At 42.3% G+C, this 16,365-nt stretch overlaps 1 protein-coding gene across 1 annotated transcript in view; it reads right to left on the reverse strand.

The window, feature by feature from the left end:
* LOC142312857 (uncharacterized) overlaps positions 1-16,365 on the reverse strand; it is a 531,686-nt gene that overhangs the window by 124,970 nt on the left and 390,351 nt on the right. The window lies entirely within an intron of this gene.

The following is a 16,365-nucleotide window of genomic DNA, read 5'->3' on the forward strand; positions in this document are numbered from 1 at the left end:
TCCGCTCATACGAGTTTCCATATAGCTGGGGGTTCCCCTTCCGCCTGCAGGTTCGGCACGCGGGACGAATGCATGTTCTTCGGTCTCCGGCGGATTTACCCACGTTCACCGCGGCCTTGGACATTCCATTAGTGCCTATAGAGGACTGGCCGGACTTTCCAATGGGGGGGGGAGTCACCGTCCCAGCCGGTGATCGGATGCGTGGCTCTTGTAGAGAAAGAGGAGGGAGGCCGGTCTGATGTATAAGAGAATGGTGGATTAAATTGTTCTAGTATGTTTTTGGTTATAGGATCACAGTACGATGGAGTCTATCCCCTGGTCCTGATGGGAATTTCGCGTTGTGGGGTTATTGTATCGCCCTGGACAGGGGGGTGGGGGGGTTCCCTCCTTCCATCCTGGGTGTAATGGGGGGCGCCCCTCAACATTATAAGGTACAATACCCTCTCAAAGCCCCTTCTCCCTTCTTTATACAGAGCTTTAGTTGCAAATCAAAATATATATAGTTAAAAGTTGTTTTTTAGTCCAGGGCAGGGGGCTCCTTTGTGGAAAGTTCCCTCCCTGATTGGGATAACACGCCACAGGGTAGTGGCGTAGGATTAACATCCCTGGTATATAGAGATTCTTATTTTTCTGCATTTACCTCTAGTCTATTTGACCAAGTATAAGGGTCACGTTACGACCCTACAGGCAAGAGGTGCTTTGACCTTTTTGCCTACGGTACTCTCTCTTTGTTTGTAGTTTCCTTTATATACTTAATCCTTCTACCCCCCCCCCTCTTTTTTTTTTTTTTTTTTCCCTTTCTCTCCCCCTCTCCTAACCTTCTCTATTCTCTCCACCCACACCTCTCTTCCCATCCCCATCCTCTGACCCTACTTCCCGGTTCCTCACCGTTCCTCCTCCTCAGAATGACGCAGATTACCTTTGGCTCATTGAATGTGAGAGGCCTCAATGTCCCACAAAAACGGTCTCAGGTATTCTTTGACATGCATAAGAAACGAGTCCATATATTATTGATTCAGGAAACACATTTCAAAACTGGTCACCTCCCTAACTTTAAAGACAGATATTACACCAAATGGGTCCATAGCACCAACCCAGAGTCAAAATCAAAAGGGGTGTCTATAGGCATCCATAAAGCCCTGGTGCACACGGTTCTGGACACGAGAGTGGACACTGAGGGAAGATTCATTTTTCTGAAAATTAATGTTAATTCATCTATCTTTACCATTGTCAATTGGTATTTACCAAACAGAGATCCGGCGACGTCCTGCTCCTCTCTCCTGTCATCATTGGATGAATTCGCAGAAGGGACCGTGATCGTGGGTGGCGATTTAAACTTCACTTTGGACCCTAAGGTAGATACAACTTCGGGACACAATTTTCTCTCTCTCAGAAAGCTAACAAAAGTTAAACGCTCAATACAAGAGCTTCGATTGGTAGATGTGTGGAGAACGTTACACCCAGTGGAGCGTGACTACACATACTTCTCCCCGGCTCACTCCTCGTACAGCCGCATAGACCTGTTTCTTGTGAGCCAAAAGGCTCTGACTTGGCAGATACAGGCCTCTATAGGCAGTATATCCTGGTCTGACCACGCTCCTATATTCCTGAGCCTTACTATCCCAGATGGGGCAGGGAGGCCGTGGTCTTGGCGGCTGAACGATAGTCTGCTTGGGGATCAGGGGTGCATGAAGGATCTACAGAACACGATTGATGAATTTTTAGAAATACACTCAGAAGACCCCACAGCCCTTCCCGTGCAGTGGGAGGCACTTAAATGTGTGTTGAGAGGGGTTTTGATCAAACATGGGGCTAGGCTTAAGAGAGAGAGAGAGCCCAAACCATTTTGTCCCTACTTCAGAATATTTCAGATCTGGAAAGGGCCCATAAGAAGACATTATCACCTTTGACACTGGCGGAGCTAGTCAAAAATAGAGAGGAGCTTAAATCGATTCTCGACCGACAGTATGAGCGACATAGGACTAGAATAAAAAGATTCCTCTATGAGTATGCAGATAAATGTGGTAGACCACTAGCTAGGATTCTACACCCTAGGGGAGACCCCAGCCACATTCCCATGATTAAACAAGCAGACGGCTCTTCGACTCAGAACCCAACTCTCATCGCGGAACAGTTCCAAAAGTATTATAGAGACCTATATAACATAAAGGGCAAATTTGGAGACATGCCACATGACGCATTAGAAAATAAAATAAACGACTACGTATCCAGAACGGCCCTACCGGTTATACCCAGCGCTGAGGTTGAAAATTTAGAGACGGACTTTACAGAAGCAGAAGTGGCATCTATCATTAAAGAATCTCCCTCAGGCAAAAGTCCGGGTCCAGATGGGTTCACCCCTAAATTTTATAAAATATTCCAAACTCAGCTATCCCCGTTCTTGACTAAAGTATTTAATTCCATCTCAGAAAATTCCCAATGGGTGGCGCAATCTCTCGAAGCCCATATATGTGTTATCCCCAAACCGGGGAAGGATCACATGTTAGTTACAAATTACAGACCCATTTCACTGATCAATCTAGACCTAAAACTTTTTTCCAAAGCCTTAGCCAACAGACTTGCTCCTTCCTTGCCCGGGATAATACACACAGATCAAGTGGGGTTTGTACAAGGTCGGGAGGCGCGTGACAATACCAACAAACTGTTCCTCCTGATGACTCGGTCGAGGGCTCATTCTCTTCCCATGTGTTTACTCTCAGTGGATGCGGAGAAGGCCTTTGACCGGGTCAGTTGGAATTTCATGATGGCCGCTCTAAAGCAGGTGGGTTTGGGCAAAAAATTTTTAGATAGGATTGCGTCCCTTTATTCGAGACCCTCAGCAAAAGTTAGGACGGATGGGTTTCTGTCGTCATCGTTTCAGGTCCACAATGGAACAAGGCAAGGATGTCCATTGTCACCTCTGCTCTACGTCATTGTCATGGAGCATCTTGCGGTCGCCATAAGAAATAATGCTAGTATCCATGGGATAGAGGCCGGGGGAGGGAATCGCAAGTTAGCTTTATTTGCTGACGACCTTCTCATGTTTATTTCCCAGCCACACATATCCTTCCCGTATTTGCTCAAAGAGTTCGAGGAGTTTGGTAACTTAAGTAATTTTAAAGTGAACTTCTCTAAATCAGAGGCTATGAATGTGACCCTGTCGGCGGAAGATCTAGCCCGTACAACCCAAAATTTTCCCTTTAAGTGGCAACCGTCAGCTATAAAATATCTGGGGGTAGTTGTACCTCGGGATCCAACAAAAATTATGCATCATAATTTTCTACCCCTGTTAGAGAGGACAATTAGGGATTTAAAGAAGTACGACAAAAAAAGACTATCGTGGTTTGGGCGTATCAACGCTATTAAAATGGATGTTCTTCCTAGGTTTCTTTTCTTGTTCCAAACGGTACCTATTCAGCTGCCGGGGAGTTACTTTTCCAAAATTCGGACGGCTTTGTCAAGGTTCGTTTGGGGGAATAGGAGACCTCGGACAAGCATAAAAACTCTTACCAGACACAAAAATAATGGAGGGGCAGGGCTCCCAAATTTCCAGTTATACTACAGGGCAACTATTCTAACGAGGATAATGGATTGGCACTTCCATAGGAACTCGAAACAATGGGTCGCGATCGAACAGGACGGATTGGGAGTCCCTTTGCACTTACTCTCATGGATGGGAAAGGAGAGTAGGTCACAGATAGAGAAGGGAATGGAGTTTATTTGGACAGTGATGGGGACGTGGGACGGTGAGGTTAAGAGGGGTTCTCTCTCACAGGGGAGGGGTCCACTTACCCCCCTCTTTGGCAACCAGGAGTTCCCTCCGGGGCTTCATTCCAATAAATTTCTGGGATATGCTCGGGTGGAGGAAACTCGTTTTTTTCATGTGCTCCAGGGAAATACCCTGCCCCCTTATGCATCTCTACGGGCCACAGGGAGAGAGGTTTCCTGGATAGAATATATGCAGCTGAAATCGTTTCTATCCAACCAGGACAGGGAGAGGAAGTTGAGGACCCCCCCTACTCCATTTGAGAAATTGTTCTTGCAGGGTTCGTCACCTGGGCATGTCATCTCTCTTATTTATAAAATGCTGAACCAGAGAGACATGTTGGACAAACCCAAATTTGTCTATAGATGGGGAGAGGAACTGGGAGAGGACATTTCGGAGGACAGATGGAGCAGGGCGTTTCTGTGGACCCACAAACTTTCTCTGGCTTGTGCCGCCCAAGAGAAAAACTATAAAATTCTCACAAGGTGGTACCAATACCCGACCAAATTGCATGCTATTTTTCCCTCAGTGTCCGACATGTGCTGGAGATGTGGTACAGAAAAAGGGTCTATGTTACATATATGGTGGAGCTGTGCTAAATTGCAACCATTCTGGGACTCAGTGTTTTCTCTGTATAAAAAGATGAGTGGGGGTGAGGTGGAGAGATCTCCCCAGGTGGCCCTCCTCTCTATCCTCCCAGGTTCATTCAAGTCACAAAAGAGGGACCTGCTGCGATTTTGTTTAGCGGCAGCCCGTATAATTATTCCCAGATACTGGAAACAGACTAGATGCCCCACGTTAGCTGACTGGGTAGAGGAGATGGCAAACCTCCAGAGAATGGAGGAACTCACAGCTGAACTTAATGGGCTCACGGAAAAATGTATCACAGTGTGGGGACCGTGGATTACGTTCATGGAGTCTCCTGAGTTCACGGTGAGTCTGGCAGGTTATTTGGGATGAGAAATGGTGACATTTATTCTGTATAGAGGACTATATGGGGCCAATTATTGTATATGGAGGACTATGTAGGGTCCGTTATTCTATATGAAGGACTATGTGGTGTTCATTATTTGTATGGAGGGCTATGTGGGGCCCATTTCTCTGTATGGTGGGCTATGTGGAGCCCATTATTCTGTATGGAGCAATATGTGGAGTCCATTATTCTGTATGGAGCAATATGAGGGGCCCATTATTCTATATTGAGAACTATTTGGGGCCCATTATTCAGTATGGAGGACTCTGTGAAGCCCACGACAAGTTTTTAAGTTTGGCCCTCTGTATTTGAGTTTGACATCCCTGGTCTATATAAAGTGAGGAAGAAAAAAACCCACATTGCTATCTGGTGCAATGTTGTTTTTTGTTTACTAAGGTTTTTTATTTAATATGTTCCTATAAAAATCATCTTTTACATAAGCATCGCAGGAAGCCTCATTCATCAGAGCTTATTCCCCTTTGTTGTGATGTTCGATCTAACTAGAGAATTAATATTAGATCATAGGTTTAGGACTTTTTGCACTGCATTTGGTCAAAAAGATTTGCAAAACCCTGGTCCGGTGATCACATTGTAGTCCATGGCTGTCATACTATGGCCTCTACCTGCTAAATCCCCTGTCTCTTAAAGGGAACCTGTCATCAGAAATTTACCTGTAAACCTAAAAGTTTCCCCCTCTGCAGCTCCTGGGCTGCATTCTAGCAAGCTTCCTATAGTTTTTGTGGCCCCTTTTATACCAAAATAAATACTTTATAAACTTGTACCTTTTTTGTATGCAAATTTTGAAAATTATCCATGGGGGCGGGCTGCCTGATGTCCGTTGTTGTCCTCCTGCCGATTTACGCCGCCCCCCGAACAATGAATTTCAAACCTCAGGACGCCGCCCCTGGGCGCCCGTGGTCCCGCGCATGCGCTGTGCGACTGTAGCGGTGCTGTGCACTGTGTACACATGTGACCGCTGGTGACGCTTTGCGCGGGCACGGGGTTATGAGCGGCGCTGTGAGTGTCATCAGCAAGTGCCGCCCATAACCTCGTGACCGCACTTTCCCCTTTGCCTCCTGCGTTCTGCGCAAGCGTCTCCTCGTAACCTGTGGTGGCCTGATCTGCTCCTCCCATCTATTTCCTGCTGCAGGGCAAGATGGGAAAGGTGACGTCGGATCATTTGGCCAGCGCTTGCGCAGAACACAGGAGGCAAAGGGGAGAGCCCGGCAGTTTAACCCCCTAAATGCTGCAATCAATAGTGATCATAGCATTCAGGTGTCAGGAAGAGGATCGCGCTCCTCTCCCATGCAATCAGGTTCCTGTAATTTGAGCAAAGAGTCCTGATCACTGCCATGATAACCCTGTGTCATCACTATGATAACCCATTGATTACCCAGCTATTGAAAGCCTCACACACCATGCAATATGCATGTTGTGCAAGACAGTGTCAGTGCTGCGAGTGCAGCACTAAAAGATCTAATCCACTGCAATGATTAAGCGTTAAAGTGGGTTATATGAATGATCAGAGGGAAGAAAAGTTAGTGTCCCATAAAGGGAAAAAAAATAATTCTGAAAATAAATAAAAAAAATAAAAAAAAAATATTCCTATAAATAAGAACATTTATGTAAAAAACAAACAAAAAAGTACACATATTTGGTATCTTCGTATCTGTAACATAAGAATCTATAAAACAGTCACACTAGTTGACCCCTTCAGTGAACACCGTAAAAAAGTAGCAAAAACCATATATTTTCATCATATAACTGATAAAAAAGTGAAATAAAACGCGATCAAAAAGTCATATATAAATAAAAATGGTATTGCTGAAAACATCATCTTGTCCCGCAAATAAACAAGCCGCCATACAGCTCCATCAAGCAAAAAAGAAAAAAAAACTATAGATCTCAGAATACAGCAATGCAAAAACTGTTATTTTTTTTATAAAATAGTTTTAAAAGCAGCAAATCATAAAAACCTATAGAAATATGATATCGCTGTAATCGTAGTGACCTGAAGAATAAAGTTAACACAAAATATAGCCAGCTCACCATATCCAAATGATTCAGAGTGTATCACGTTGTCCGAAAGGAAAAACGTAGGCACGGGCTACATAGACTTCCAAGAGAAAGGAACATCCAGTGGACTAAGTTGAGGATAAATAAAACTCCATCTTTATTCAAATCTTTATAAACAGCCACAGTGGGACAGGCACCAACAGATCTCATGGGATGGACGATCCAACGCGTTTCAACAAAAAGGTACTTATGTCTTATTCATGGATAACTAGACAACCATGACTACTCCTTTATATAGCTCAAACAAGTCTGTTAACGTGAGACAACTCTGAATGACAATGAGTAGAGTTGAGCTAATATCTAACTATTCATACTCGCCATACTTACAATGAATACTGTCTAATACATTCAGGATAAGAAAAGAAAAATCCAGCTCACCGCACAACCTTGCTGGTATGATCCAAGACCCGCGCACGAAAATGGTTTGGCAGCCAATCAATGCAGAAAAAAGAGAAAAGTTTCCAGCGCCAGGGATAAATATTAAAAGTCCATTTTATTGAAGATTATAGTTAAAAAATCCAGCAGGTAAGGCATAAATGTCAGGTGACCAGCAGAACAATGCGTTTCGACGCTCAGGTCTTAATCATGTTCATGATTAAGACCTGAGCGTCGAAACGCGTTGTTCTGCTGGTCACCCAACATTTATGCCTTACCTGCTGGATTTCTTAACTATAATCTTCAATAAAATGGACTTTTAATATTTATCCCTGGCGCTGGAAACTTTTCTCTTTTGTCTAATACATTCGTTCTGAATAGCGTGTGCAATGCAAGTCAATGGGGAATACTCGCAAAGTAACGAGTAACCCAAATGCTGCACTATTTGCTACTCGCACGAATAGTTTTTCAAGCGCACAATAAATTACCCAACATAGGGGCACAGTTAGCTACAAACCGCACCATATCCGTTTTTAATGTGTCTGCTGGACTATGTTTAGTGCAACAACTCCATTCCTGTCTATTAGTGTTCAGTTGCTTAGTTTGTGTGCTGTTAATAAAGATAGAACAAAAAAAGGAGAGAAAGGAGGTCACAGGAAGAACATGTGACTGCATATTCAGTAGTCTAGTTTCCTGTGCTTTATAGTGAGATGCTGCCTGCAGACGCTGTAGAGACACAGGCGGAACTACAGTAATTACTTGCTGATTTACTAAGCTTACTATATTTGTTCCTGATTGTTCCTGAATAAAACCCACAGTTGCTGTGTTGCACGCTTAGGGTGCTTTCACACATCGGTGTTTTGCCATCAGGCACAATCCGGCAAAAACCTGAAAAAAACGATCTGGCGTTTGTTGCTGCCGGATCCGTTTTTTTCACCCATAGACTTCTATTAGCGCCGGATTGTGCCGGATGGCCTTGCGTTCCATCCGGCTTTTGCCGGATCCGGTAAAATTTGCTTGTCCGGCGGCCGGATGGAACGCTGAGGGGAACGTTTTTTGTCTCCGGTGAAAAACCATATCGCGCTGGATTGGCATGTTTTATAATGGAAACCTATGGACACCGGATCCGGCATAATGCGGCAAAAAAAACGGATACAGCTGTCGGATCAATTTTTTTGAACTGAGCATGCTCAGTATCACAACGGATCCGTCAAAAAACTGAAGGAACTGATGGAAAAAACTGATGCAACTAATCCGTTTTTTCGCCGGATCCGTCGCATCAGTTTTTTTGCCGGATCATGCCTGATGGCAAAAAACTGATGTGTGAAAGCATCCTTAGGCTATGTGCACACGCTGCGTTTTTATGACGCTGCGTTTGTGCGTTTTTGGCCGCTAAAAACGCACAAAAACGCACCCGCGGCAAACAAATGCGGCAAAAAACGCATGCGTTTTTACCACGATTTGGTGCGTTTTTGATCTCTGCGTTTTTCTGCGTTTTTCCAATGCATTGCATGGGGGGAAACGCAGAAAAACGCAGGAAAGAATTGACATGTCCATTTTTTTTTTAAGCTCAAAAACGCAGCTTAAAAAAAAAGTTGTGTGACGACAGCAAAAATGAAAACTCATAGACTTTGCTGGGGAAGCAAAGTCATGCAGTTTTGAGGCCAAAAACGCACCTGAAAAATCGCGCAAAAACGCCGCGAAAATGCACTGTGTGAACTTAGCCTAAGGCCTTGTGCGCACCAGGCATTTTTGCTGCGTTTTTAACCGCGTTTTTGCGCTGAAAACGCAGTGACATTCCTTCCCCAGCAATGTCTGAGTTTTTATTTTTGCTGTCCGCACACGTTTTTTTGTAGCCGCGTTTTTGTGGTGACCACAAAAACGCAGCATGTCAATTATTTCTGAGTTTTTCACTGCGTTATTCACCCATTGAGTTCAATGAGATGTTCAAAAACGCAATGATAAACGCATATAGCTGCGTTTCTATGACTAAAAACGCAGCTATAAACGGAAAGAGTGGGTACTAAAGTGACGTGTACAGGAAGAGGATTCCTTCTGTTGGTAAACACAAGCATGAATCATCCCGGTACCGTCACCGCTGCATCCACCTCCAGTCCTGTGCATGTCAGCTCCCGTGCGGCGCCATGTCTGGGCGGGAGGTGGAGGCAGCGGCGAAAACAAAAGTGAACAGTAGAAAAAAAATGTCATACTCACCTGTCTGCAGACTCCCGGTGCCATGCCCGCTCTCAGCTCTTCTACCGGTACCGCCGCTCCGGCTGTGTGCTCTCAGGCACGTACGATGCCTACAAAAAAGGAGAAAAGGCGATCATAGAAGCCCAGACACACAATAAGATATAATTCAATTTTTTATTTTTTATTAGTATGAACAATCTTTAATGCAGGCAGTGGTAAGGACCAACATAATATGCATGATATTCATATATGCTCTAGACAAGGTAATGTCACAAATATATTACATATCATAAACATCATATATATCTGTAATTTAGTATCCATACTTCCAATTACTCTCACTCATAAAAATATATATCGAGGAAAATAGATTATCCACCATACAATATGTGAGCTAAATTGATGTAAATAAGGCCACATGGCTGATAGCAATCCTGTCAAAGCGAATCTTAGCTAGTTAGATAAATACCGCCAATGTTTATATAGAGGTCAAGCAACAATTGTTATATAATCAAAAATAATTATATATATCTTAAAGTGGTCAGTCCTGATAGTTGTATAACACCACCGGCTCAAATAAGCCCAACCCTATCACAGTCAGGACTGAATATACCACAAGTTTTTATATATATCACCTCCAATATACACAGTGGTGGTAATCATCACCCACAAAATGACGTAGATTGCAACCTGAATCAGGCTTGCAATCACATATATTGCGGTATAGATACCATCTATCTGTACCTACTAGCTATCGCCATTAGATGTCACTGCAGCCATATAAAACATATATATATATATATTTATATATATATATATATATATATATATATATATGTATCACATTACACTGATCACCTGAGATCATCATCAAGCTGTTAAATTAGCCAGGTGACTAGCCATGTCTCAACATACCCACACCAGAGACAGGCAACAAACAGTGTAACCAGACATAAGGAGCATTAGAAGAGAGACATTACCAGTCAGGAGCATAGCCGTCCGACACGTGTTTCGATAGACTCTTCGTCAGGGGGCGTGTCTAGGTTGCCAAACAGGGAGGTTTAAATAGTGCCCACCTCCAATCACCATAAGGAACCAATTATGACGCACAGGATGCCCCGGTGACTCACCGGCTCCCAGCCAGCGGCCGCGTCACGGATCAACCCGCCCAGGCATATAATATGCCTCAAGCAGAGAAGAGCCATACAGATACAGCACACTGGGTGAGAGCCGGAACACCTCGGCATCTGTGCGTGCAGGAATCAGGCAAGGATCAAATCCCTATTATATCGGGCAAACATGCAATTATGTTTTTAATAATAAATATAAAGGACAATTGTCCCAATCAACAGTGAAAACATACAAACATATACACATATAGAATAGTCGATTCCATTACAATTAACAAATAGAACATATTATCGGTGTGAGTGGTCACAAATGTTTAAAGAAACAGACAATAATCATATGCCAGTTTAAACTCACATATTATACCCAAACAATCATTATTGTAGCGATATTATAGTAGACATCATTAATATATTCTTAGCAAGTCGATGAAATTTAAAATTTAAAAAATGTGGGGTCTCCCATCATATATATATCCCGATCGGCAGCTGTATAGAAATTCAAAAAAATGACTGAAGCCTTAGACATCCACATTCACCAAACAACAAATGATAGGTATTAGAAATAAATATATCCATTTCCGTGGCCATCCACACCAATCACTAGTATTTGTCTTCATGGATCAACTATTTTTCTATTTATGTTTTTAAGGCTAATAGTTGATCCATGAAGACAAATACTAGTGATTGGTGTGGATGGCCACGGAAATGGATATATTTATTTCTAATACCTATCATTTGTTGTTTGGTGAATGTGGATGTCTAAGGCTTCAGTCATTTTTTTGAATTTCTATACAGCTGCCGATCGGGATATATATATGATGGGAGACCCCACATTTTTTAAATTTTAAATTTCATCGACTTGCTAAGAATATATTAATGATGTCTACTATAATATCGCTACAATAATGATTGTTTGGGTATAATATGTGAGTTTAAACTGGCATATGATTATTGTCTGTTTCTTTAAACATTTGTGACCACTCACACCGATAATATGTTCTATTTGTTAATTGTAATGGAATCGACTATTCTATATGTGTATATGTTTGTATGTTTTCACTGTTGATTGGGACAATTGTCCTTTATATTTATTATTAAAAACATAATTGCATGTTTGCCCGATATAATAGGGATTTGATCCTTGCCTGGTTCCTGCACGCACAGATGCCGAGGTGTTCCGGCTCTCACCCAGTGTGCTGTATCTGTATGGCTCTTCTCTGCTTGAGGCATATTATATGCCTGGGCGGGTTGATCCGTGACGCGACCGCTGGCTGGGAGCCGGTGAGTCACCGGGGCATCCTGTGCGTCATAATTGGTTCCTTATGGTGATTGGAGGTGGGCACTATTTAAACCTCCCTGTTTGGCAACCTAGACACGCCCCCTGACGAAGAGTCTATCGAAACACGTGTCGGACGGCTATGCTCCTGACTGGTAATGTCTCTCTTCTAATGCTCCTTATGTCTGGTTACACTGTTTGTTGCCGGTCTCTGGTGTGGGTATGTTGAGACATGGCTAGTCACCTGGCTAATTTAACAGCTTGATGATGATCTCAGGTGATCAGTGTAATGTGATACATATATATATATATATATATATATATATATATATAAATATATATATATATATGTTTTATATGGCTGCAGTGACATCTAATGGCGATAGCTAGTAGGTACAGATAGATGGTATCTATACCGCAATATATGTGATTGCAAGCCTGATTCAGGTTGCAATCTACGTCATTTTGTGGGTGATGATTACCACCACTGTGTATATTGGAGGTGATATATATAAAAACTTGTGGTATATTCAGTCCTGACTGTGATAGGGTTGGGCTTATTTGAGCCGGTGGTGTTATACAACTATCAGGACTGACCACTTTAAGATATATATAATTATTTTTGATTATATAACAATTGTTGCTTGACCTCTATATAAACATTGGCGGTATTTATCTAACTAGCTAAGATTCGCTTTGACAGGATTGCTATCAGCCATGTGGCCTTATTTACATCAATTTAGCTCACATATTGTATGGTGGATAATCTATTTTCCTCGATATATATTTTTATGAGTGAGAGTAATTGGAAGTATGGATACTAAATTACAGATATATATGATGTTTATGATATGTAATATATTTGTGACATTACCTTGTCTAGAGCATATATGAATATCATGCATATTATGTTGGTCCTTACCACTGCCTGCATTAAAGATTGTTCATACTAATAAAAAATAAAAAATTGAATTATATCTTATTGTGTGTCTGGGCTTCTATGATCGCCTTTTCTCCTTTTTTGTTCACATGTTCATGCGATTTGTCCTCACACGTAGTCCTATCTGATGATTAGATTGATGGTTTCTACTATATATATAATGAATATCAGTTCACTGTATCTCACCCTTTTTGCCACGTACGATGCCTGCAGGACCTGGCGATGGATCACCTGATGCAGTCACCTGACGCATCAGCTGATCGTAATTCTCGCAGTGACGCCGGCTTTTTAGCGCCCGGCCGGCTTAACTTATCAGCTGATCCTGCCGTCAGGAGACTTCATCACTGATTACCGGCAGCTCCTGCAGCGATGGGACAGGATCAGACTCTCATCCGATCGCTCCAGGAGCTGCCGGTAATCAGCACATAAGTATTTTTTTTTTTTTCTACTGATGCATCAGCTGATTGTATAATCGGCTTTTATACAATCAGCTGATGTGTGATGTGATTCACATCCATGTACCTGACACATCATCAGATCACTTTGCCTTCCAGCAGACCGATCAGATGATATTGGATCCGGATTGGACGGCGCGGGACCCTTGACCCAGGATTACTGCGGAGGGGGGTTCTTTATTTCAATAAAGATGGAGTCACTAATTGTGTTGTGTTTTATTTCTAATAAAAATATTTTTCTGTGTTATGTTTTTTTTTAGCTTTACTAGAAATTCATGGTGGCCATGTCTAATATTGGCGTGACATCATGAATTTTGGGCTTAGGGCCAGCTGATAATATACAGCTAGCCCTAACCCCATTATTACCCAGCGAGCCACCCGACATCAGGGCAGCTGGTAGAGTTGGATACAGCGCCAGAAGATGGCGCTTCTATGAAAGCGCCATTTTCTGGGGTGGCTGCGGACTGCAATTCGCAGCGGGGGTGCCCAGAAAGCATGGGCACCCTGCACTGTGGATTCCAATGCACAGCTGCCTAGTTGTACCTGGCTGGACTCAAAAATTGGACGTCCCCCAACGAGATTATGGGCGGCGCTGTGATTATCATTGCAAGTGCCGACCCATAATCTAGTGCACGCGCTTTCCTCTCTGCCTCCAGCGTTCTGCGCAAGCGCTGGCCGTAACCGCTGGTATCCTGCTCCGATCCTCCCATCTATTTCCTGTTACAGGGAAAGAGGGGACGTGCGGTCATCTGGCCAGCGCTTGCGCAGAACGCTGGAGGCAGAGGGGAAAGCGCGGGCACTTGCGATGACAACACAGCGCCGCCCATTCTCGTGCCTGCGCAAACGTCACCAGCGGTCACACTGTGCAAGCAGTGCACAGTCCCGCTACAGTGGCACTGCGCATGCGCCGGACCACGGGCTCACTGGGCGGCATCCTGGAAGTATGAAATGCTGCGTTGGGGGACGGCGTAAATCGGCAGGATGGACATAACGGACACCAGAGAGCCCGCCCCCATGGACGATTTAGAAAATTAGCATCCCAAAAGTACACCTTTTATAAAGTATTATATTTGGTCTAAAAGGGAGCAAAAAACCAACAGGAACCTTGCTAGAATGCAGCCCAGGAGCTGCAGAGGGGGAAACATTTAGGTTTAAAGCAAAATTTCTGATGACAGGTTCCCTTTAATTATATATACTGGATGACATGATTTTGCTTGCAAGAGGGAATTACTATCCATGGGTTTCCTATACGGGGTAATATTAACTGAACCACTAGTCACATCTCCTGCCATGGTTATATCCAAATAGTTAATTGCACAAAACTGTAAATTAGAAGTAAATTTTAGGTTGAACTGATTGTCATTCATGTATTGAATAAAAGAGTGACTTTGAATTACCTCCCCCCCTTCCACACAAAGATAAAATCATCTATGTAACAACCATAAAATTTTATGTATTTACTAAAGGGATTCAGTTCACTAATGATGTATTTCTCCTCCCAAACTGCAACCACAATATTTGCTAGGGACGGGGAAAATGTCTCCCCCACACTGCCCTCTCGTTTTTGAATGAAAAATTTCTTGTCAAAAACAAAAAAGTTATACATCAATAAAAATTTGACTGGTAGAACCAAAAAATCTTAAATGAGAGAAGAATAAGAGCTAAGCTTATATAAACAATATATAAGACTCTCAATAGTGATCCCGTATGTCGCAAAACAACTACTTACAGTATATTCTGATTTCCAGACAAAAATCTGCATACTACAAATAATGGACTTGGTAACCCGTACATAACCAGGTAACGTGTGCACTAGTGGCTGCAAATAAAAATCAGCCCAGGAACCCAATTTTTCATTCAAGGAACCTATATTATCCCTGCAATAATGATTCTGAAGGGGGGAACCTCTCTTTGTAGATTTTAGGCATGGCATGGTAAATTGGTATAATAGGATGTTCCACAAAGATATTTTTCAGATTATCATCTATTGCTCCCATGTAAATACCTAACCTGGGAATTTCTTGATAAATTTTGCTGTTACTCAACATCTCCAGTGGCAGGTCTGATAGCTCTTGGCTTAATTATAAAGGCTTTTACAAGTGTGGACATTTTCCATGCAAACCTTGCAATCGCGTTGCTAGGGGAGACCACTTTATTTTGTTTTCTAGAGGTCTGTGTTACCAACTAAATCGTCACATGAACTGCAACAGTGAGGGTGTATCTAATAGATTAATTAAATTAGGTTAATTAAAATGATTTACTCTTGGGAAGAGACATCAAAAATTGGACATATTTAAAGAGAACCTATCACCAGGATTTAGCACTAGAAGGTAAAGCCATGTCCAAAATGGTGCTGTGATGCTAGTTAAACTGATACCTACAGTGAAGGAATCCGATCTGTAGTTGTTGAATAATCATCCTCCAAAGTTTTCATCTAATGACATCTTCTGTGCATCTGAGTGGAACTTGGGCGTAGGGTCTTCTGCTTCTCCACCTGCCTCCTTTGTTTCTTCTAGAAGTCCCTGATTATTCAGTGACCTGCCTCCTTTTTGATATTCCATGCTGATTTTCATATTGAATATTCAGAAAGTGACTTATGTTTTGGGTGGTGAATTTTTAAAGGTTGACAAACCATCTGCAACTGACCTGATACATACAGAGTCATCATCTCACGGCTGATATCAGATCAGGTGGAAGAGGTGGTTGGACAACCTCTTTAAAAACTTATGATTTTTAAACAGCTGCTTTTAAAACCTATATCCTTTTCTTTGGCTCTCTATTTTTCTGATCCTCTGATCCCAACTGTTGATCAGGCTGGATTGACAATTAAACAAGAATTGTATACATTTACATCAGTGTTAATTTTATTTTGTTATAAGTAATTGTATCAGACATGTTTTTAAACCATTGATGCCTTCAATATAATTAAAAATATTAACAAAAAAGTATAAAGAATGGTAGGGAGAGGTGAGAATAAAGACACTATATAGGGAATATAATGGAAATAAGTCCATAATTGGGGACAAAATCATTCTAAAAGAAGGCAATAGTCCCCTATATTTGTCCTCTTTACTAGCAATGGCGTAAGAGAGAACAGACAACTCCAGCATATAATAGTAGTGATACCCAATTGTATATAAGAAAATGATAAAAGCACAATACCAAATAGATGAATATAGAA

Source organism: Anomaloglossus baeobatrachus, chromosome 5 (genome assembly GCF_048569485.1).
Source record: "Anomaloglossus baeobatrachus isolate aAnoBae1 chromosome 5, aAnoBae1.hap1, whole genome shotgun sequence".
NCBI lineage: Eukaryota > Metazoa > Chordata > Amphibia > Anura > Aromobatidae > Anomaloglossus > Anomaloglossus baeobatrachus.